The sequence below is a fragment of the Marmota flaviventris genome, chromosome 1 (genome assembly GCF_047511675.1).
Source record: "Marmota flaviventris isolate mMarFla1 chromosome 1, mMarFla1.hap1, whole genome shotgun sequence".
Lineage (NCBI taxonomy): Eukaryota > Metazoa > Chordata > Mammalia > Rodentia > Sciuridae > Marmota > Marmota flaviventris.
Window position 1 is genome coordinate 4,710,302 of NC_092498.1, and position 21,979 is coordinate 4,732,280.

Consider the following 21,979-nt stretch of genomic DNA (forward strand, 5'->3'; position numbering starts at 1 on the left):
TAGAGCTCTTTGGATCTTCTACATATAGGATCATACCATCTGCAAACAATGATACTGTGACATTTTCCTTTCCTATTTTTAGCTCCTTTACTCCCTTCTCTTGCCTAATTGCTCTGGCTAGGATTTCTAGCACTGTACTGAATGTCAGGGGTGAGAGTGGACATCCTTCTCCTGTTCCAGATTTTAAAGGAGATGCTTTCAGATTTTTCCCATTCACCAGGAGGTTGGCTGAGTTTTTCATAAATAGCCCCTATAAAGTTGAGGTAGGTATCTTCTGTGCCTGGTTTCTTCAGTGATTTCATCATGAATGGGTGCTGAATTTTGTCAAAGGCTTCCTCAGCATCTATTGAGATGACTAAGTGATTTTTGTCCTTAATTCTATTTATGTGATGAATTACATTTATTGATTTGTGCATGTTAAACTACCCTTACATCTCTTGGATAAAATCAACCTGGTCATGATGTACAATCTTCTTAAAATGTTGTGAATACAATTTGCTAATACTTTATAAAGTATTTTTGCATCTAAGTTCATCAGGGATTTGGGGTTGCCGTTTTCTTCCCTTTCTGTGCCTTTATCTGGTTTTGGTATGGGTGTGCTACTGGCTTCATACAATGGATTTGGAGGTGTTCTATCCGTTTCTATTTCATGCAATGATTTGAGGAGCATTGGCATTAGTTTGGTATTGTAGACCTGAGCTCAGAAATAATCTGGGCTTGTCTTTGTTGGAAGAATTTTTATTACTGCTTATATCTCATTGCTAGTAATTGGTTGGTTTAGGTTTTCTATGTCCTCTTGATTAAATTTTGGCAGGTTGTATGTGTCTAGAAATGTATCCATTTCTTCTAGGTTTTCCAACTTATTGGAGTATACATTTCAAAATAGTCTCTGAACTTTGTAATGTATGTGGTGACTTCACTTTTTCATCTCTAATTTTATTATTTCGGCCTCATTCTTTGGGTTAATTGGTTAAGGTTTATCAGTCTTGCTTATCTTTTCATAGAACACCTCTTTGTTTCTTTAATCCTTTTTGTATTTTTTTTTATTCTCAGTTTCATTGATTTTGGCTCTGATTTTACTTACTGCTTTCCTTCTACTGGCTTTAGAATTGGTTTGTTCATTTCTGAGGGCCTTGAGATGTATCATCAGGTTGTTTAGTGAGATCTTTCTGATTTTCATATGGAGCCACTCGTAGCTATAAACCTTCCTCTTAGAACTGCCTTCATGGGGTCCCTGAGTTCTGGTGTATTGTGTCACTATTCTCATTTGAGTCTAAGAAAGTTTTAATTTCTCCCCTGATCTCCTCTATCACCCATTCATCACTCAGAAGTACATTGTTGGTCTCCATGTATTTGTGTAGTTTCTGTGGGGTTTCGTCATGTGGATTTCTAATTTCATTATGATGTGATGAGATGCAATGAATCAATTCTGGTTGTTTAGCCTCTGCTAAGAGCTGTTGTGCAGCCTAAAATATAGCCTATTTTGGAGAAGGATCCATGAGCCTCTGGGAAGAAAGTGTACTTGGCTGGTAACAACCTTTTCTGAGACACTATAGACATCCCAGCCTTACGGCAGGGAAATGTGTAAGAGGCCCTCACAAGGCTGCCTGCCCTGTCACATGACATGTTTGATTTTAGAGACTAAGAGAATCCATCAGGGAGCTCTCCATGTCAAATGTGGAGTGTTTTAAGGCTTTCAGAATTAACCCTGAAGGCCTGGGAGGACACAGCGGGAAGCAACCATCTTCAGGCCCCGCAGGGGGGCTGCATCAGAACTGGACCCTGCAAGCACTGGACTCTGCGGTTCCAGCCTCCAGAAAACAGATGTGCGAAGTGTAAGCAAAGTAAACAGCCAGGCGCAGTGGCGCACCGTGGTGATCCCAGAGCTGGGGAGGCTAAGACAGGAGGTTCACAAGTTCAAAGCCAGCTTCAGCAAAAGAGAGGCACTAAGCAACTCAGTGAGACCCTGCCTCTAAATAAAATACAAAATACGGCTGGTGGGCTGGGGATGTGGCTCAAGCGGTATCGAGTGCGGGGTGCTGGGTTCGATCCTCAGCACCATGTAAAAATAAAAAATATTGATGTTGTGTCCACTGAAAACTAAAAAATAAATATTAAAAAATTCTCTCTCTCTCTCTCTCTCTCTCTCTCTCTCTCTCTCTCTCTCTCTCTCCTCTTTCTCTCTCTCTTTTTTAAAAAAAAAGAAAATATGGTTGGGGAGGTGACTCAGTGGTCAAGTGCCCCTGAGTTCAATCCCCAGTGCCAAAAATAAATAAATAACTTCTCAAACTTTTTTTTTTTTTTGGTACAGAGGATTGAACTCAGGGGCACTCGACCACTGACCCACCTCCCCAGCCATATGTTGTATTTATTTAGAATCAGGGTCTCACTGAGTTGCTTAGTGTCTCTCTTTTGCTGAGGCTGGCATTGAAGTCGAGATCTTCTTGTCTCAGCCTCCTGAGCCGCTGGTATTACAGGCGTGGACCATGCACCCAGCTCAAACATTTTTTCATTCCATTTTCTCATCACTCTCTCCCAGTGTCTACAAATTTTATTTAGTCAAGAAATATTGACAGTGTGCCTAGGCTCTGCTCGGGGCTCTGCTCCGGGCTCTACTCGGGCACTGCTCAGGCACTGGGGTGCAGTACTGAACAAGACAGAAGACCTGCTCTCGTGACTCCTCCTCCTCCTCCTGTGAGCAGAGCAGCTCGTCTTTGCAAGTGAAAAGTAAACTCAACGTCTGGACACTCCCTGATGCTGGAAAAAATGGGAGAACATCAAACTAAAAAGCTTCTTCCCAGCACAGGAGACAATCGAGAACGTGAAGGGAGCCTGCAGAATGGGGGAATCATCACCACCTGCACCTCAGCACTAATCTCCAGGATATGCTAAGACCTCAAAAGACTTAACACCAAATAACCCAGTCAATAAATGGGCAAAGGAACTGAACAGGCACTTCTCAAAAGAAGAAATACGAATGGTCAACATATATATGAAAAAAATGTTCACATCTCCAGCAATCAGAGAAATGCAAATTAAAACTACTCTAAGATTTCATCTCCCTCCAGGCAGATGGCAATTACCAAGAATAACAGCAAAAATAAATGTTGGCAAGGATGTGGGGAAAGGCACACTCATACATTGCTGGTGGGACTGCAAATTGGTGCAACTATTATGGAAAGCAGGATGGTGATTCCTCAGAAAACATGGAATAGAACCACCACTTGACCCAGTTATCCCACTCATCAGCATATACCCAAAGGGGGGACATAAAATCAGCATACACCAGTGACGCAGCCACATCAATATTTATAGCAGCACAATTCACAATAGCTAAGTTATGGAACCAACCTAGATGCACTTCAACAGATGAATGGATAAAGACAATGTGGTTTAAATACCTAATGGAATATTACTCAGCTATAAAGAAGAATGACTTTATGGCATTTACAGGTAAATGGATAGGGTTGGAGACTCTCATGCTAAGTGAAATAAGCCAATCCCAAAAAACCAAAGGCTGGATGTTCTCTCTGATATGTGGAAGCTAGCCCACAATAAGTGGGGTGGGAGAAGAACAGAGGTTTATTGGACTAGACAGAGGGGAATAAAGGAAAGGGAGGGGCTGGACAAAGGAAAGACAGTGGAATGGACCCGACAAAGCTTTCCTGGGTGCACAGTGAGCACGCCACGGTGACCTCACCTGTGTATATGGACAAGACTGGGACCCTAATTAGAATAAGATATATTCCGTGCATGTATAGCTCTCTCAAAATAGATCTACTGTCATGTATAACTAAGAAGAACCAGTTAAAAAAAAATGTCAAAGAGCTCCAGCAGGCAGAGTGGGGCAGGGTGGGGCTGCGGGGATCCCTGTTAAAAGCACCCAGATCCCATTTCACCTGGGGGAAGAGGACAGCCAGGCATGCCTGGAGGGAAGATCAGTCACTAGCAGTTCCCAAGAGCAGGCCACAGGCTGCAGATGGAGAAGAGGTGAGGGGGCCGGGTGGGCAGTGGGAGAGCAGGAGGGTCCTGCTGGGAGCTCTCAGGGGTCAGGGGAAGAGGGAGTGGGGAGAGGAGCGAGCTGAGGGTGCAGCAGGAGGCTGGGATGTGCTGTGGGCTCTGAGCTAGGGGTGGTCGCTGGGCATCTAGTTCCCAGCTGCAAGTGCTGCAAACAGAGAACTTTGGCTCTGGCTCCCAGAGGAGAGGGGGACAAAGGAGGTGACGGTGGGGGCTCTGGATTGGGGTTTGGCTATGAAAGGTGCCACCTGCAGGTTACCCACCATCCCTAGGTGTTAGCCAGCCTGGGCGGGGCAGTCTCTCCAGGGCACCAAGGCCCTGGGGTGTTGGCACAGCATGACCCTCGATGGTTGTCGGGCACAGACTTAAATGCGGAGTCACCAGGAGCTGAGCTCAGAGCCACAAGAAGGTGCCAGTCACACAGGGACACCAGGAGAGCAAGCCAGGAAAACCTCCCCAGGACAAGGACAATCCGGGGCACCTGAGAGGAGGGCAAGGTGCAGTGGTGGACAGTGGGAGGAGAGGCAGAGTGGGCCCAGCAGGACATTGGCTCCACGGCAAAGGGCCAGAGTGGGCTCCACAGGGAGCACTGCGGCCTGACCTCGCTTTTAAAAGGTCACCTTGACTCTGCTGAGAAGAACGATTCATGGGGGACCCCAGGCAGCAAGGAGGATGCTGAGTCGGGTGGGAAGTCCCCGCATCACTGGGAAGTAGGGTGCGGCTCCCTCCCGGCTCCTCGGACCCCCAGGCGTCCGTGCCTGTGGGGCTGTGCTGGTGTGGCCTTTGTCCCTGAGATGACTCTGTCTTCTCTTTCCTGTATCTCTGAGTACTTCCTGTTCTCCTAGGGACCCCCCCCCCACACACACACACTTTTCTCACCTGTCCTGCTACTGCTGACAGAAAGGACCCCAGGAAATTGGGTCACTTAGGCAGGAACATCTGCAGGGCCAAGTGTGTGCCTCCAAAAGAAACACGCAAAGAGATAATGGCCCTACCCGGGAAGAAGTGGAACTTCTACAGCGGACCCCACAAAATACACAAGACCCAAAAGGAAGAGAAATTAACCCTAAGATAAAAGGCCAGCCCACAAATACCTGGGCAGTGCTCATGTCCAGGGGGGACATTAACTGAGCTCTGAAGAGCTGTCATTGGACTGTTTGAGGACAGGCCAAGAACACAGGAGCCCGCCACAGTGTGTCACAGCAGGGGCCGGGGGAGTTATTTCATAAAGGAGTGAAACGAAGCATAATAAAAAATAAGCTGTTATAAAATGTTAAGTGCCCATTTGATGGCTTACGTGTGATTTATTTTACAAGAGAAAAATATGCTAGTATGTAGAACGTGATGATGTTAAAGTCACTCAGTGATGGTAGAACATCTTACTTGGATGATATTTGCAAATTATTTGAATGGATCAAGTTTAGGGGTCTGTGAAAACTGGGGAAGGACCCACGGTCACCACCAAGTGCAGGAGGCGTCTTTGCATCTGCTCACCCTGCAGGAGAAGGGGCGATTCCTACCTGACCCACCAAACACGAGCATCTTAGGTTTTGGTCTGTGTAGAGTGTATGTCAAAAATACTCCAACACACGTCACTCTCTGCGTTTCAAGGGGACCCGGAGGCTGCGGCTAGACAGACCATCATCTGTAATGACCAGCAGCAATGAAAGTCCATGACCGACCCGGCAGCACCAGAAAGGACTGACACTTCCCAAGGGTCCCTCTCCTGCCCCACGGTCCGCTTCATGCTCTCAACGCCTGGTGGCTTCTTTTAAAACTGACATGTTTTTTTCCTCCTCTTTCTCCCTCTTCTCCTCCCAACCATGGGGGAACCGGGATGATCATTCTTCCCATCCTACGCCAAGTTATCTGCCCTTGTATTCACTGTCACAGAACAGAGAAACTCCGGGTCTGGAAACTGCAGCACCGGCTCTGTCAGGGTGCCAGTGAATACAGTCAGACCCTGATAAAGACTCCCGGAAACGGGCCTGCTCCCCTCACGCCCTCTGTTCCCGCTGGCCGTCAGAATGGCACACTCTGCCTCGGGGTCTAGCAAAGCACTGAAACTTCTTTTTCCGTTTTCTCAAGTCTGTGTTCTCATTACTGGACCAGCATCAGGGACAAGGGGCAAGTTTTCAACACTGGTGACAGGTCTTCTAGTCAGGAAGGGTGTGTGTGGGGGTGGAAGTGTGGTGCCCTGGGCAAGGGCCCTCCTCCCTCCAGGGCGCTCTGCCCAGCTGGTGAGTGAGTCTCCGTGATTCCTCCTGTGGCCGGCAGGAGTGGTGCTTGATCGTCCAGGAGTAAAGGATGGTGGAATGGCTCGTCATTTGCCTCAGAGAACTAGTGGGTCAGTCTGTGACCTGCCCTCAGCCTCTAGGACCACAGAGGCCGGGTGCTGGGTAACCAGAGTGTGTGTGGGTGGGTGGAGGGCTTTCTGGTCTGACCCTGCTTCCCAAGAGGACAGTGCCGAGAAGTCCTGCTCTTGACGCCTGCGGGATCCCCCTCAGGGTCATGGCCAGGCTCTTCTGCTGTGTCCAGCGGCATCTGGAAGTCCCTGCTCCTGGACAGACCTGCCACGTGACTCTACCTTGCCCCTCCGCTGGCCTCCTCCCCGCGGCCTAGAGATGTTTATTGGTTCCCAAATTGTTCTTGTGCAGAGAGACAGGGCAGGGGACATTCAGAGGAAGCGGCTGGCAGCCTCTGCAGGGTCAGGCCCACTGTTGCAGAAGGCCAGTGTCCAGTGACCCTTACTACACCTGAAATGACCCAAAGCACAAGTCACGATGAGATATGCCAGGTGGATATGCCGAAGGGACTGGAAGATGCTCTTCAAATGAAAAGGTGAAGGGAGAGGGAAAGGTCGTCCACGGAGCTCACCAAGGTCGACAGCAGCAGTGAACCGTCCACACAGAATCGTGAAAAAGGACAAGGAAATTGAGCTACTTCTGCTGTCACCCTCAAACCCCAGAAGTCACAGCCGCACCGTGGGAGGTACCTCGTTACAGTGGGAACAATTAACAGAGGGCCCCACACTATCCATGGTGTAGCTTCCACGGGGTCCGGGAGTGTTTCCCTTGAGGGTGGGGACCACGGTATTTGACCCTTCTCCAGCGGTCACACAGGCCACATGGCAGTGGATTGCCATCCAAACTACCAGAAGAAAATGAATCAAATCTTAGACTTTGAATAGCATAAGCCAGGGGCTCAGGGGGACTGAAATAGCAGAATGCTTTACAGCAGCCGCCATCGGGAAACTGATCGGGCAGGAAAAGATACTAATTGAATGCAAAGCCTCGGCCTCGGCATGCGGCTGGGGACGGGGACAGTCTGAAAGCTTAGAGGGTAAGCTCAGACCTGCTGGTGGGGAGGAGGAGAGAGCACAGGGAGAAGCAGGGGAGGCCACACGGGAAGGTGTTCCTGGAGGATGGAGCCCAGGACCCAGGACCCAGGACCCAGTGTGAGGACGGCTTGTGTCCTGCTCAGCGTGGAGTTTCCTGGGGAAAGGAGAAGAGGAGGCCAAAGTGTCATGCCAGGCAGGACGAGGGCTTGAGTACTAAGCAAGTTCAGATATGTACGTGTGTGTGTGTGTGTGTGTGTGTAGATATTTAATTGGTGTGCTGAGATTCACACTTGCCATAAAAGTCTATGATCTGAACCATAGATTGCACTTGCCAAGTAAGGAACCCGCTCTCTGGGCACAGCTGTGTCCGTTGCCAATGGCAGCAGCGAGCCCTGCCGTTATACCTGCCCCTCCCGTGAGGGGCTAATGACCTCCACAACAAGCCTCCCCACGCCCTTGCCCCAACCAGCCACTGTCATACTCTGGGCCCGGGTCTGAGCCCCTGTTCTCCTGACAGTTTGGCCTGCATTCTTGGGCTTCCGTCTCTGCTGTCAGACCCTGTACCCCCTGGACACCTGATCACCCCGGTGTTCCTGGGTGCACAAACCTGACTCTGTCGCCTGCTTTGGCTGAACCTTCTGGGCTTTATCTTTGGATGATTTGACTTCTGGCACCTGGCAGCCTGAACGCAGGCCCACCCCTCAGCAGGGGCCAGATCTCTACCACAAGAAGATCTGTGGGACACAGGGAGCTCGGAAGTGGGAGCCCCTCAATAGATCCACCAAGATCTAGTAAGAAGGCGGCAGGACCCGCAGAGGAGGAGGCGTTCTGAGAGAGTGAGGTGGGAGCGCCCCCCACCCCCCCGCAGCCGGATGAACACATCCTGGTTGTCAGGGTTCATATTTATTCAGAGCTGGCCACAGAAGTGATTTTCAGTTTCAAAGCAATGGAAAGAGTTGACATGAATAATACATTTGTATCTTCTATTGATGCTTTAAAACAAAGCAGCAGCACCCAGTTGTTCAAATCAGTTCTGTTTTACATTAGTTTTATAGAATGAGTGTTTCTGCAGAAATTTCATTTGAAATGTGAAATTGTTTTTGCTTCTGATACAAATTCAAAACAGTCCACATTGTAATGGATTTTTAAACACATTTGTTATCACAGAATCACGGCGGAGAGAAGAGCCCACCCAGGGGAGCCCGAGTGTGGCCCTCTCCACCGTCTGGGCCAAGGACATTTTTCTCAGCAACCGCAGGCCTGTGAGCGGCTCAGCTGCTCCGAGGAGACTCATGTTCCGCCATGGAAACCAGGGACCGCAGCTCAGAGCCAGGCCGTGGTTTGCTCCAGGACAACAGGACAAAGTTAGACAGACAGGACACAGTCTGGCAGCCTGAGCTCCGCTGTGGTTCCAGGAGCATTTCCGGATGCCCCCAGGACCGTGGGCATCCGCGTCTCGTGTTCTGCGACATGTCCTGATGTCCCACGGAGACCCTTCTTACCAGTGCTGGGTCTGGCCCGTGCCACACGGGGGTCTTCCGTGTCCGTGGTCTGGGACATCCCAGGATATCCCTCCCCAGCAAAGGCCGGGGGTGGGAAAAGACCCGGTGCCTGGTGGACCCTTGGACTGCCCTCCCGCCAGCTGATACTCAGGTGGAGTGACGTTCTCAAGTCCGACTGAGGCTGCTCTGAATCCAGCTGCGTGTTCCAGAGCAGGAGAGGGACCGGCTGCCCTGGTCCATGTGCCCAGCAGAGGAGGACACGGGTGGGTAAGAGCAGACAGGGCTCCGCAATCCCTGGAGCTCCCACAAGACCTGCCTTCTGCCGCTTGGGATGTCCTGACTCGAATGTCAGGGCGGGTTTCCGTGGAGATCAACGCCTGACCACCAGTGGGACTCTGGGCTGGGCCGTGCCTGACATTTGATGCTCCACCCCGGGCCAGGGGTCGGGGTTCTCCTGCCTGGCCCAGGAATGGTGCCCACGAAGGCGAGACTGGGCCAGGCAGCTCTCCTCTGCTGAGGCCACCCCCTGAGCTGGCCAGGGGTCCATCTGCTGGCCACACTCCACAGGCGGGGCCTGGGCCTTCTCTGAAGGGATCTGCTCAGGCAGCTCCATGTCTAAGGTCCCTGTTGGCAAGTTGGTCCTTTATCTGTAGTGTCCTTCCTGTCCCTGGAAACGTCCCTTGTCCCAGAGTCTGGAGCATCTGATGTTGGCACAGCCTTGCAGCTGTGGTCACCTCCTGGGTGCCGTGACAGAGCACTGTGGTCACCTCCTGGGTGTTGTGACAGAGCACTGTGGTGACCTCCTGGGTGCCGTGACAGAGCACTGTGGTGACCTACTGGCTGCCGTGACAGAGCACTGTGGTGACCTCCTGGGTGCCGTGACAGAGCACTGTGGTCACCTCCTGGGTGCTGTGACAGAGCACTGTGGTCACCTCCTGGGTGCCATGACAGAGCACTGTGGTGGGTGACAGAAACAGGGAGTTTATTTCCTAAAGCAGCCACAGGGTCACGGGGTGTGGACGTCCAAGCACAGGGCCAGGGAGCTCGTGTCCAGGGAGGCCTTTCCCCCTGGCTCACCGATGGCCAGTTCCTGCTGCATCCTCAGGTGGCCTTTCTGCTGGGCATGGGGCTGGGGCATGGGGGTGGCCAGAGGCACAGAGAGCGAGAGAAGGCACCTGGTGTCCCGTCCTCTTCCTGTGAGGACATCAGTCCCATTGGCTCAGGACTCCGTCCACCCTCACGACCTCCTCTAACCTTAAAGTCATACGAGGTGGGGCAGCACAACTCCGCACGTGACGCTGGCCTTCTTATGACCAGCCCTCGTGAGCTCCCGCTCTCTCCCTGCTGTGTCATGTCGGCCTTTTAGGGAGCACAGCACCTCTCCATCCAGCACGGTCACCCAGCGGCCCGGGGGGTCCACCAGGTGGCTCTGTGTTTCCTGTTGGCCTCTCTGTCTTTCCTTTTCTTCCATGCATCTCCTTCCTCTGGGTTGATGGCTGATTCTCCTTCCACATCCATGTTACCACCTCTGTTCCTTGTTAAGTTTGTCGGTTTCTTTGGGGATCATGCATTTTGCACGTACCCCAGTCTCCTTCTAATTATGCCACTTCACCTGCAATAAAAACACAGAGGTGCATTTCCAACAAAGAATCAGCAGATCCAAAATATCACAATGCCAAGGTCGAGAGACCCGTCCATGACTCTGGGGCTGACCGAGTCCTGCTCCCAGGCCACGGCACCCGGAGGCGCCAGGATACCCCAAGTGCTCAACATGGTCCTCTGCTCTGGGCGGTGGAACTCAAAGCCTGCCCACCTGTGAGAGACGCGGGGCTCCATGGAGCTCACAGCCCCCGGGAAACAGTTGTCCACGGGTTGTGACCAACCGCAGCGCCCACAGCAAGGCCAGCCCAGCACCAGTGCTTCAGCAGGAACTTTGGGTGAATTCCCTTCCTCCTCACTCTTTCTTCTCCCCCCTCACTCCCCCTCGTCTTCCTAGGTGTCCGGCTCCGTGTGAACACAACACTGATAGACCACGGTGGCCATCAACAGCAATTCCTAGCACTGAGTACACGTCACCAGTCCCCAAACTCAGACAGCTCTGACAAAATGGACTTCAGAAGCCAAACAAATATTTCAGTCTTTGCCCTTAATATTTAACCCTTCATTAAAAAGTAGCTTCTCCCACAAGAGTTGATCTCTCTCCCCAAACTGAACAGCCCTGGCCCTCCCCAGCTGGGTGACCTTTGACTCCGAGGTGGGACTGAACTGAGAGTCCTCCCAGCCTCTCCAGAAACCCTGCCTGTTCCGACTCTGTTTCTTGTTATTCCGTTCAGGAGCCTTAGCCACGGCTGTTCACTGGGGCCACCACTGACCAGGACACGGACTTGCTCCCTGAGTGCCCGTCAGTGTCTGAAGCACAGGACCACAGGATGGGCAGCCCGGGTGCATGGGCACTGCAGCTGTGGCTTCCCCGCGCTGGGTGTCCCCACACTGTGCAGCAGACTCAGGCTGACGATCCAAGTCCATCACTCAGGAGCGTCAGAGCCAGTGTGGGCCTGCGGGGCCACTCCCGAAGCACTGGCACCGAGAATACAGATCCTGAGGTGCCACATCAGAACGTCCTGCCATCACGAAATGCCACATCTGAGTGTCTGCCTGAGTCATTACAGCTGTTGGTGTTAGTTTGGCAACGTAGTGCATGGTTTTAGAATTGCCCATTGTAAATCCAGCCTCAGCAACCTAACGAGGCCAGGCCTCAAAAAAAAATAAATAATTAATTAAAAAATGGAACAGAATCATCCATTATGCAGATACACCACGTGTCGACCCTCCCCTCTCCTGGGATGTTGCTGTTGCTTGATGCTTTCTAATCCAGTATCCTCATCTACAAAGTGGGAGCAACAAGCAGAAATGGTCTACTCTGTGCCTTGGACAGGTGAGGTGGAGGTGGGCCACGGTGGAGAGGCTGTGAAGGGAGGCCAGGCCGGGGGAGAGTGCATTTTATAGCCCCAGAAGCTGCCAGCTCAGCTCATGACGCAGCCTCCCATCTGCAAACCAAAAGGCAGAGACGTCTAAAGGAGCCACAAATCAGGCTCCCTGTGAGACTAACCGCTGAGCACACACGGAGCAGGTGACACATGACAGAGCAAGAATAGGGAGCTGGCTCATGGCGCAGGCTCAGACCTGCACTCCAGGGCATTGGCCCCCCCAAGCCCAGAAGGGGAGCTGAGGCAGAGGAGGTGAGGGCCACACTGCAGCTCAGGAGGGTCAGGGCACAGGGTCTGGAGGGGCCTGATTGTGGCATGGTCTCCGCCCTGATTCATGTGCCTGAGGGAGGTGGTGCTCTCCGGGTTAATAAGGGTCTGGCTTCTGGAGCCCCGTCCAGCCCGAGGCAGACCCCCGCTGCTGACTGACCATCTTACTGTACGCCTGCCTACGTTGCCTGTACTGTCTCCATGGGTGACCTGAGAGGAGCTGGAAGCTGTTGCTGTGTTCGATTTAAATGTAGAAATCAAAGATTCAAAGCTACGTGTGCATCCCTGAAAGAACATACATAATTCTCACTCTGGCTGAATCTACAAAAAAGAAAAATACACAGCCTCACGTTCTTCTTTATTCACGTTAGAACTTATGTTCATAGTTCTCACTTATGTGAATTCATCGACAGAAGTTCCCAGGGAAATGCAGCTCTCCTCGTAACAGACAAGAGCAACCAGGCCGCTCGGGAAGCAGGCTGCTGTGTGTCTTCTCACGGTGGCTCAGCTCAAATGTCACTTCTGTGACAGTGGAGGCTGCGCAGGGAAGGGGACCTGCAGCTCTTCCTCTGACAGGTTGCTCGGCTCAAACCCTTGTATATGTGTTTCTTTAAACTCAGTTATTCTACAAGCTCACATCATATTGAATCACACATCTCACAATGTTCAGAGTGGCTCATTTGTTCTGGGAATTACATGCCTCTAATTGTATCTCAGAGACGCTGACACCCAGCAGAATGGTAATGAAGCAGGGCACACAACAGCGGTGGTCTCGGGGACACTTGAACACTGCAGCCGTGCCAGCCGACGGCAGGGCGCACGGACACCAGCACTGGGAGGCTCAGTGGCCATTTGTATCTGGGAGTCACAGGGTGACCCTCCCAGCCTATGGGCAGCTTTAAGGAATCCTTTGGTATTCTCTCAGAGGCACCTCACCCCGTCCAAGTAACCATCCCCCACAGCAGACTGCTCAGGAAGTGCCTCCCCAGGACCAGTGTGTGATGTGCCCCAGGGACCCCAGGATGGGAGCTGCTGAGACTGCTGCCCTCTGGCATTGCCCAGCTGCCACCCCCTCTACAAGCACCCCCAGATGAAGGCAGCTCCTTCATCCGTCACACTGCCGGGCCAGGGGAGGCCCTCTCTCATGATCAGCCCATGGGAGTCCCTTCCCACGGGACCATGCTGCAAGCCCACGTGGCCCAGAGCCTGAGGAGCTGGCGGAGCTGGACTCAGACTGTTCAATGCCCCGCCCAGCTTCCTTCCCTGCCGTGGTCACTGATCTGGACGGCGTCCCCTGCTGACCCTCTGCAGGCTGGTCTCTGTCAGTGGGCTGCACCCCCCTATCCCTTATCCACAAAGTTCAAAGAGCTGTCCCGGCTTGGGAGGCCCCTGGACGTAGCCCAACTCTCCAAACGCAGATATTCACACACGGCCAGGCTGCTCACTCGCCCTCCGAGCCAGGGTCACCTCCGCCACTGCTCTTTCCATTCCCTTTCAACGCGGGGCATGTTTTAGGCTAAGCACGAACTGCGAAGTCCGAGAATAACACGGGCATCTAGAAAGAGCTCAGAGTCCCTCGGGGCCCGGCCTGGATGAGAACGGAGCCGACGTGTAAGAGTGGCCAGCCATCCAACAGAAGAGGAAAACTGCCCCCTGGCCACTGCTCCACCGGGGACAGGCACCGGGGATCCGCAGCAGTGGTCTGAGCCGCAGCCCTGAGCGCCACGACAGCACGCGGGGAGCAAGAGCAGAGGGCAGAGGGTGCAGAGGAAGCTCTCTGCAGGGCGGCCCCCAAACCCACCAGGCCACGCCTCCCCATCCAGAAACGGGGTCACGCCCAGGGAGTGTGCAGGGAGGATACCTGTGCGGTGGGCGAGTGTGGAGGCACCTCTGGGGAGGACGGCTGACCCCTTCACATGCCTCCTTGTCAGCTCCCCTAGCTCACAGGCGTGGACGACTGGGCCAGGGTCACCAAGTGTATGACAGCAGATCTTTCCTTTTCAACTGCAGCAGGCACGGCAGACTTCTCCATGCCACAGACGGAGACTGACACCCCAGAGACTGTGATTTAAATTAAAGGATCACGTCTACGGCGGTGCCATTTCGGCAGCTTGTAGAATTTTACTAACATTAAACAAATGCAAATCCTTCTTGATCCTTTTTCAAAAATACTTAAAACTGATTTTTACTCTAACAGAAGCCAAGTTTCCAAGATCAATGAATATAACTCAAAATTCTCTCCTTAATCACACTTTCGTGAGTATGTTCATTCTTCAGATGATTTTTCCTGGGGCCTGAAAACCTCTAGCACAGGGTTGAGCTCACCGGCGAGTGGCACTCGGGGCCGCACTGAACCAGTGAGAATCCAGTGATAGATACTGAACAATCGTTATTGAACCAAAAGCTTTGGCTAACTAAACAAAGGCTGTTAACACTTGCTAAAATATTTACTCTGTGGAGGAATGGATAAATTGGGTTGTTGAGCACAACAATTAATTTCCATTTTAAACTCAGTAAGTTGTAGCAGCTTTTCTGTCCATTGCAATTTATGGTGAAAAGAAGCAGTCCAGCAAGAGGGCTGCTCAGCAGACATCAATTTCCATAATAAAAGTGTTCTGGATGTGGCTCTTTGAAAACCACGATCATGATCATAGAATACGTGTGGTTACTGACACACACTGCCTCCCAGGGTTTAAAAGGCACTTACAAAAAGTGCAGGTGGCTGAGCTCACCACAGACAGCCTAACATCCTCAGGGTTAGACCCAGGCACCCGTTTTCAATGAGTTCGCCGGGTAAATCTGTGGAAGAGCCCAGCTTGAGATGTCTCATAATCCCCAAGATAGACAAACCTTGCGTTCCTAAGCCAGGAAGACATTCCTCTCCTGGCCTGGTCAGCTCTTTCCTATCCTAAGAGCTATGGAAATATTTCATGAACTTTATTCTGTCAGCTGGGGGAGACCGCAACTCCAAGTACCACATGCTGATCATGATAAGTACCAGAAACCTAAGATACGTGACCCCCCCGCAACATGACCCACTTGACAAAACACTCTACAAGTGAAAACAGTTTTCCCAAAGAGAAGGTCTCAACTTCAGTGCCTTCCCTGTGTGTTAGGTACAGCCCGGACTTGCTTGAGCATTGAGTGAACTTGGACATTTCATTGCATTATCAGAGCTCATGACAATATCAATTTATATTCCCTTTTTTAAGAAATTACTCAAAATGAATTCACAACTTGAATTGTAAAAAAAAAAAAATTACAACACAAAAGTTTTAGCATCATTGTTAACTATTTTACAAGAATGCTCAGAACCTCAGAAAAAAGAGTGAAGAAATGATTCTCCAATTTGTTCACAGTAATTTGATCATTAGTGGCCCGCTCTTGCTGTTGAGAGCAACCACAAAACTTTGCAACACCTAGTCATTGGAAAACTGCTTTTAAAATTCTAATGACACTACTCAGCCACGAAGAAGAATGAAATCATGGCATTTGTTGGCACGTGGATGGAAATGAAGAACATCATGTTGAGTAAAACAAGCCAGACTCAGAAAGACAACGGCCAAGTGTTTTCTCTGACGTGTGGGAAATAGAGTAGAATAAAGGAAAGGTGGGGAGAAGGATAGGATGACATACAGATATGGGAAGATCGGGGGTGTAGACAAGGAGATGGAGAGGCAGAGTGGAGGGAGGGGAAGGGAGGCGATGCAGAATGAATTCTTTAAAAATCATCCTACACAACTATACCACAGGGAATTCACCTCCATCCATAGGTAGGAAGAGCCAATCAAATATAAATAAACAGATGAGTGAAAGGAAGATCAGCAGAGTAGAGGAAGGAGATGGGGGAGGGAAAGAGGGCAAGAGGAAAATTGAATTTGAATTCCACGCATGGACGACCTTGTCAGGATGAGCCCAACTACTACGTAAATAAAACTCTAATTTAAAAAAAAAAGACAAGGTCTAATCACAAAGATATTTTAATGACATTAGATTTAATTTGCATATTCAGTCTCTCTCTCCTACAAATCAAGAGCCAACTGGGCATCTTTTTATACTTTCAGAAGTTATAGGAGTAAGCAACCAAAGCATCTACTACACATCACAAGGCCGAGAAGCTGCTTGGCGCTCTCCAGACTCCCTGCCAATCACGCTCACATCTCCAACAGAAACCCAGCAGCATCAGCGACGTTCAGACTCCTTGCTGGCACCCTGTGCAGCCCCGCCTGGCCTGTGGTCACTTCTTGCTGGATCCTGGAAGTGAGAGAAGTTTCCTCTTTGCAAGCCATGTCCTCGTCCCCACCTGTGGCCACACAGCTGTCACTATGCCACATCTGGCACACTCCTCACCAACATCCTGCCAACCTTTCAGAGGGAGGAACTGCAAAGACATGGGTGAACAATCGCAGCCCAGTGGATCAGGGAATATGACAAAATATACAAATATCTTCAAAAAACTGATTTGAGAACAAATAGAAAATCTGATTAGACCTATAAAGGGACTGAATCAGTGAACCCCCCCCCCAAAAAAAAAAAAATCCCACTATGACTGTCATGGTAAATCTACCAACTTTAGGGATAATTACTATTAATCCTTCACAAACTCTTCCAAATCATCAAAGATGAGAGAATTCATCCCATGAGATCAGTAGTACTCTGATATCAAAACCAGATAAAGAAAACACTATAGACCAATGCTTCTTTTGATTGTGCATGCAAAACCTCCTCAACAAATTATTAGCAAATTAAACATAGATTTTCAAAAGTATGTACCATGACCAAGTGGGGTTTATGCCAGGAAGGCAAAGTTGACCATACCAAAATTAATTAATGTAATATATTACATAATAGAATAAAGGGGAAAACACACGAAATCTCAATCAACACAGAATCTCAATCAACACAGAAAATATATTTGACAAGATGCAGTTTCTTCTCATGATAAGAAAAAAAACAATTAGCTAGTAATGGAAGGGGACTCTGATAAGGGGTCTATGGAAACCCCATAGATCACACCACGCTTACTGGCCTCTGAAATCAAGAACAAGTCAAGGGTGCCCACCGGAACCCCTTCTGTTCATCACTGGGCAGGATGTTCTAGCCAGGACACTTAGGCAAGAAAAATAAAGTCACCCGGCTGAGCAGGAAGAATTAGACAGACCTCTGTCTGTAGATGATGCAATCTTATACAGAGAAAGCCCCACAAAATGCACAAAAATACTAGAACTAATAAATGAGTTCAACAAAGGCATAACCTATGAATCAGTATAAAAATTTGATTATATTTCTATACATTGACAATGAGCAATCTGAAAAAAAAATTAAGAAAAGAGTTTTGTCTTAAATAGTATCCAAAAAGTGAAATAAGGATAAAATTAGTCAAAGTCTAAAACTTGCATGCTGAATATTATAAAGCATGTGGAAGGAAATTAAAGAGCTGAATAAATGGAAAATGTCCTATGTTCATGGCTGGGAATCCTGGGTATAATTAATATAGCAGCACTCCCCAGAGTCATCTACAGATTCGATTCAAATCCCAGATGCCTTTTTACTGAAACCGATTCTGTGATTCTAGAATTCACATGGAAATACAAGTTACTCAGTGCGGCCAAAAGAATTTTGAAAAAAGACAAAGTTGGAGGACTCCTACCTCCTGGTTTCAAAGCCTGTTACAGAGGTGTGCTTACCAAGATTGTGAGGAACCCATAGAAGACAGACACAGGGGTCGTGGGAACAGAACTGAGAGTCCAAAGTTGAGGCCTAATATTGATGGCTGATAAGTTTTGATGAGGATTCAAAGATAACTCGGTGGAGTCAAGTTTTCTTTCAACAAATGGTGCTAAGAAAGCTGTGTACATATGCAAAAGAATGAATCTGGGGGCTTATCCCACAGCACATTCAATAATTAATCCCAAATGGATCAAAGACTTAAGCATATAACTAAAACTATAAAACTTGTAGAAGGGAACTTGGGCATAAATCTTTGTGATCTTAGATTAGGTGACAGTTTCTTGGGTGTAACATTGAAAGCATGAGAAAATAAAGAAAAATAGATAAATGGACCTCAAAACTAAAAACTTGTGCATCCAAAGATGTTACAACAAGGTTAAAAGACAATGCACCAAACAAGCTAATTTTAAATAACTAACTTAAAGCAGGGAAAAGATCTGAATAGACATTTCTCTAAGGATGTAAAGATGTCAATAGGGCATAAAAAAAAATGTGCCTCTTTAGTCATTTGGGACTGAGAACCCAGCCACAACACCTCACAACCACGAGGCCAGTCCAGAGGGACAGATACGGGGGCTGGATGGGGTTGTGGCTCCGTGGTGGAGCGCTTGCCTAGCTTGTGCAAGGCTGTGGGTTTGATTCTTGGCATTAAGCATAAATAAATGAATAGGTCCATTCACAGCTAAAAATATATATATATATATTAAAAAAAAGAAGAAGAAGAAGGACAGGAAATGGCCAATGTGGCGGGGATGTAAGAAATGGGAGCCTCCCACCTGAGAGGGACGTTGAGAAAACAGCTCCGAAGTTCATCGAGAGGGTCCACCTAGGCATACACCCAAAAGAAGGTCTGTCCACTCAATCTGCCCACAAGTGCACATGGTGCCAAACCATAATAGCCAAAACCAACCCAAAGTGAAGTTACGGATGGATTCTGTTTAGAATGCAGCCTGTCTGTAAGACTGGGTCCCAGCCCCTGGTGCTGCGGGAGTGGTGGAGAACTTAGGAGGTGGGGCCTGGTGGAGGGAAGTGAGGCCCTGGGGTTGTGCTCTGGAGGAGGGCATTGGGACCATCCCTCCTCTTCTTCTTTCACTTCCTACCTGCTGGGAGGTGAGTGATTTCCTCCTCGGTTACATGCTCTGGCCCTGTTCTGCCTCACCACAGGCCCCAAAGCAACAGGGCCCACAGCCATAAACTAGAGTTTCTGAAACCCTGAGCCAAAATATGCCTTTGCTCTTTGAGTGAATTTCCTCAGGCATTTTGTTAGGGCAATAGGAAGCCTATCAGCACACAATGGGATATTGTTTGGCAATAAAGAATTACATATTGATACAGGCCACTGCCTAGATGCATCTTCAGACCATCATGCTAAGTGAAAGAAGCCAATCATGAAAAGTTACATGTTGCATGATTCGCTGTGAATTAAATATTCAGAATAGGCAGATGTAGAGAGGGGAGAGGGGACAGGGCTCCCCTAGGGCTGGGGTGGGAGAAGGGGTAAGGAGTGGCTGCTGAGAGGATCGGCATTTCCTTTGGGAGTGATGAGAACATTCTAAACTCAGGTTTTGATGATGGTTACACAATTCTGTGAATACACTAAAACCACTGCATTGTGCACTTTAAACGGATGGGCTTGTGATGCATGGATTATGGTTCAATTAAAAAATGTTTCAAAAAAGATTGCCTTTAAAATGGGTCTCCTGGTGTATTCATCCTAGAGTCTCTGTCTACGTGGCTCAGGGTGCCAGGAAGACTGCCCTTGAGCCCCTAGAGAAGAGGGAGAGGACAAAGGGAGATGCAGAGGCCAAAAGAGATGAGAGGCAGAGGAAGGGAAGAAAAGTCAAGACAAACTGGCAAATTATCCCAAGGAAATGGTCACATTGCTGGACACGGTGGTGCACGCCTGTAACCCCAGCTGCTTGGGAGGATGAGGCGGGAGGCCCACATGTATGAGACCAGCTTGGGCAAGGCGGTGGCTGGGGCACGGGCTCAGACTCAGCAGCTGTCCGTCAGTGTGATGAATGACAGCTTGCAAAGAAAAGTTTCACTGCAGGCCCGTCCGTGACCGACGGGCCCCGTTATTTCAGGTCTGTGGCAAGACAGCTCCTCGTGGCAGAGTGTGGGGGAGCAAAAGTACTCGCCTCCTGCCAGGAAGCAGGAGAGAGCGAGGAGGGAGACCAGGTCCCACAGTCCCCACAGGCCACACCCCAGTGACCCTAGGCCCTTCCTTGTGATCCCACCCCTAAAGGTCCACAGCACCTGCCAACAGCACCCCCTGGGGACATTCCACACCCAAACTACAGGAAAGGAAAGTCCTGCTCTTGGGCTGTCTACAAAAGTTGACCACTCCTGGAAGGGGCCGTCTTTCCTTTGGTCTGTAGGATCTTAAGGTGTCAAAACTTTGTAAGATACAAAAAAAAGCTAAAAGTGCATTAAAACGATGATGGCCCCGCACAAAGCTTCATAACAAGGACGGTCACAACTCAATGCTGCCAGTAAGAAACAATCTCAATATTCAAACTTTGAGGATTGGTTAAAACTTTCTAGGTATTAAGTGGAAGATGCTGGTGTCAGCAATCTCATCTCCCAGGTACTGACTCAGGATATTGACCCAGAGTTCAGCAGCAGCAGCAGATGCTACCACCCGTGGTTGGAGACGAGGTGGCACTGCCCTTGGAGAGCAACAGGGGAGGTGGGAAGGGCTGGGCCCACAGGGCACTGGTCTGGCAGAGCCCGAGTGCAGGGAAGCACCCGGAAGCCCTCACCCACCCACCTGCCCGGGGTCTCTCTCCAGTGTCTCCCGTGGCCCAGGTAGGATGGGAACTAGTCCTCCAGGAGCTGTGGAAACGCGTTCCCCGCGACCCAGCAGCACAGGAGAAGCCTGGCCCTGCCCGTGAGCGTGGCAGGAGCCTCCCTCCCGGCAGACTAGTGACGCGTCCTGTATACAATGTGTGCGTGACAGGCCACATGGGCAGGATGTCCTCTCACTGTCAACACGGGGGGCTGAAAGGCAGGGACAAGCCAGGGCGCCAGGTGGTGCCACCCAGGTCCCTCCTCCCTGGCCAGGCGCTCAGGCTCCTGTGTGGGAAGTGGGGAGCCCAGCTGGGACCCTGTCAGACCCTGCCCTGGCTAAAGACCCTGCTGATGCCGACTCTCCTCCTGGGGTGGCAGCAGGCCGTGTCCAAGGACCGCGGGGTGAAGCGGGGGCCGCCTCCACCCCTTGCAGGATAACGCAGAAGGGCACCTGCACTTAGGGCCACCTTAAGAATCAGCCACCACATCCGGTACCTCCCAGGCAGGGCTGCGCCCTGAGAGGCCAGATCCAGGGAGAGAACAGGAATTCACAGACCTGGAGACCCTTTCCCATGATAGACAGTCCAACGCCCTGGCGGGGCCCCGGGAGGTGGCACTAACGTGCGGCCAGCGCAGTTCTCCGTGTGGGCCATGCCTTCCCCATCTCCAGGGAAGTAGAACTGCCAGGTCAGGGCTGCAGGGTGGAGGGTGGGTCACAAGGCTCCGAGGTGTGGACCCAGAACATGGCAAGAACCCCCCAGGCACCTGTGATCCTTGGAGCACCGAAGCACATCCCACTGTCCATCAAGCCATTACCAAGCCCAGCAGCCACAGGGTGGCCATCCTCCCCAGCCAGGACTGGCCATCACAGATGCCCTTCCAGAGCCCAGGTCCCCGTTGGTGACAGATGGCACAAGGGCACTGCAGAGTAGCAAGGTGACAGGAATCCTAATGAGCAGCAAGGCCAGAGTGGCAGTCAGGGGCCTGGACCGAGGGAGCCACAGGGGCAGTCAGTGGGACGAAGTGTCCCCAGCAGAAACACAGATGAACCCAGAATGCAGTGCTCCCTACTCTACAGAACCAAAAGAGGCCGGGCGTCTGTCAGGGAGCAGAGAGCAGTGTCCCGTCCCCCCGGCTCCCCTTCGTCCTGCCGCGGGAGGCTGGGCTCCCTGACCAGGCCTGCAACATGGTGGCCGGTGCACCCAGGAGTGCTCCTGGGACCTTCCAAAGGGACCTCGCCCTCACATCCACAGCTCAGCCATCTGCCTGGAGGTCCAGCGTGCCCTGACATGACCGTGGCCTCTGTGTGTGTGGACATGCCCCGTCTCTGCCCAGTGGCCACT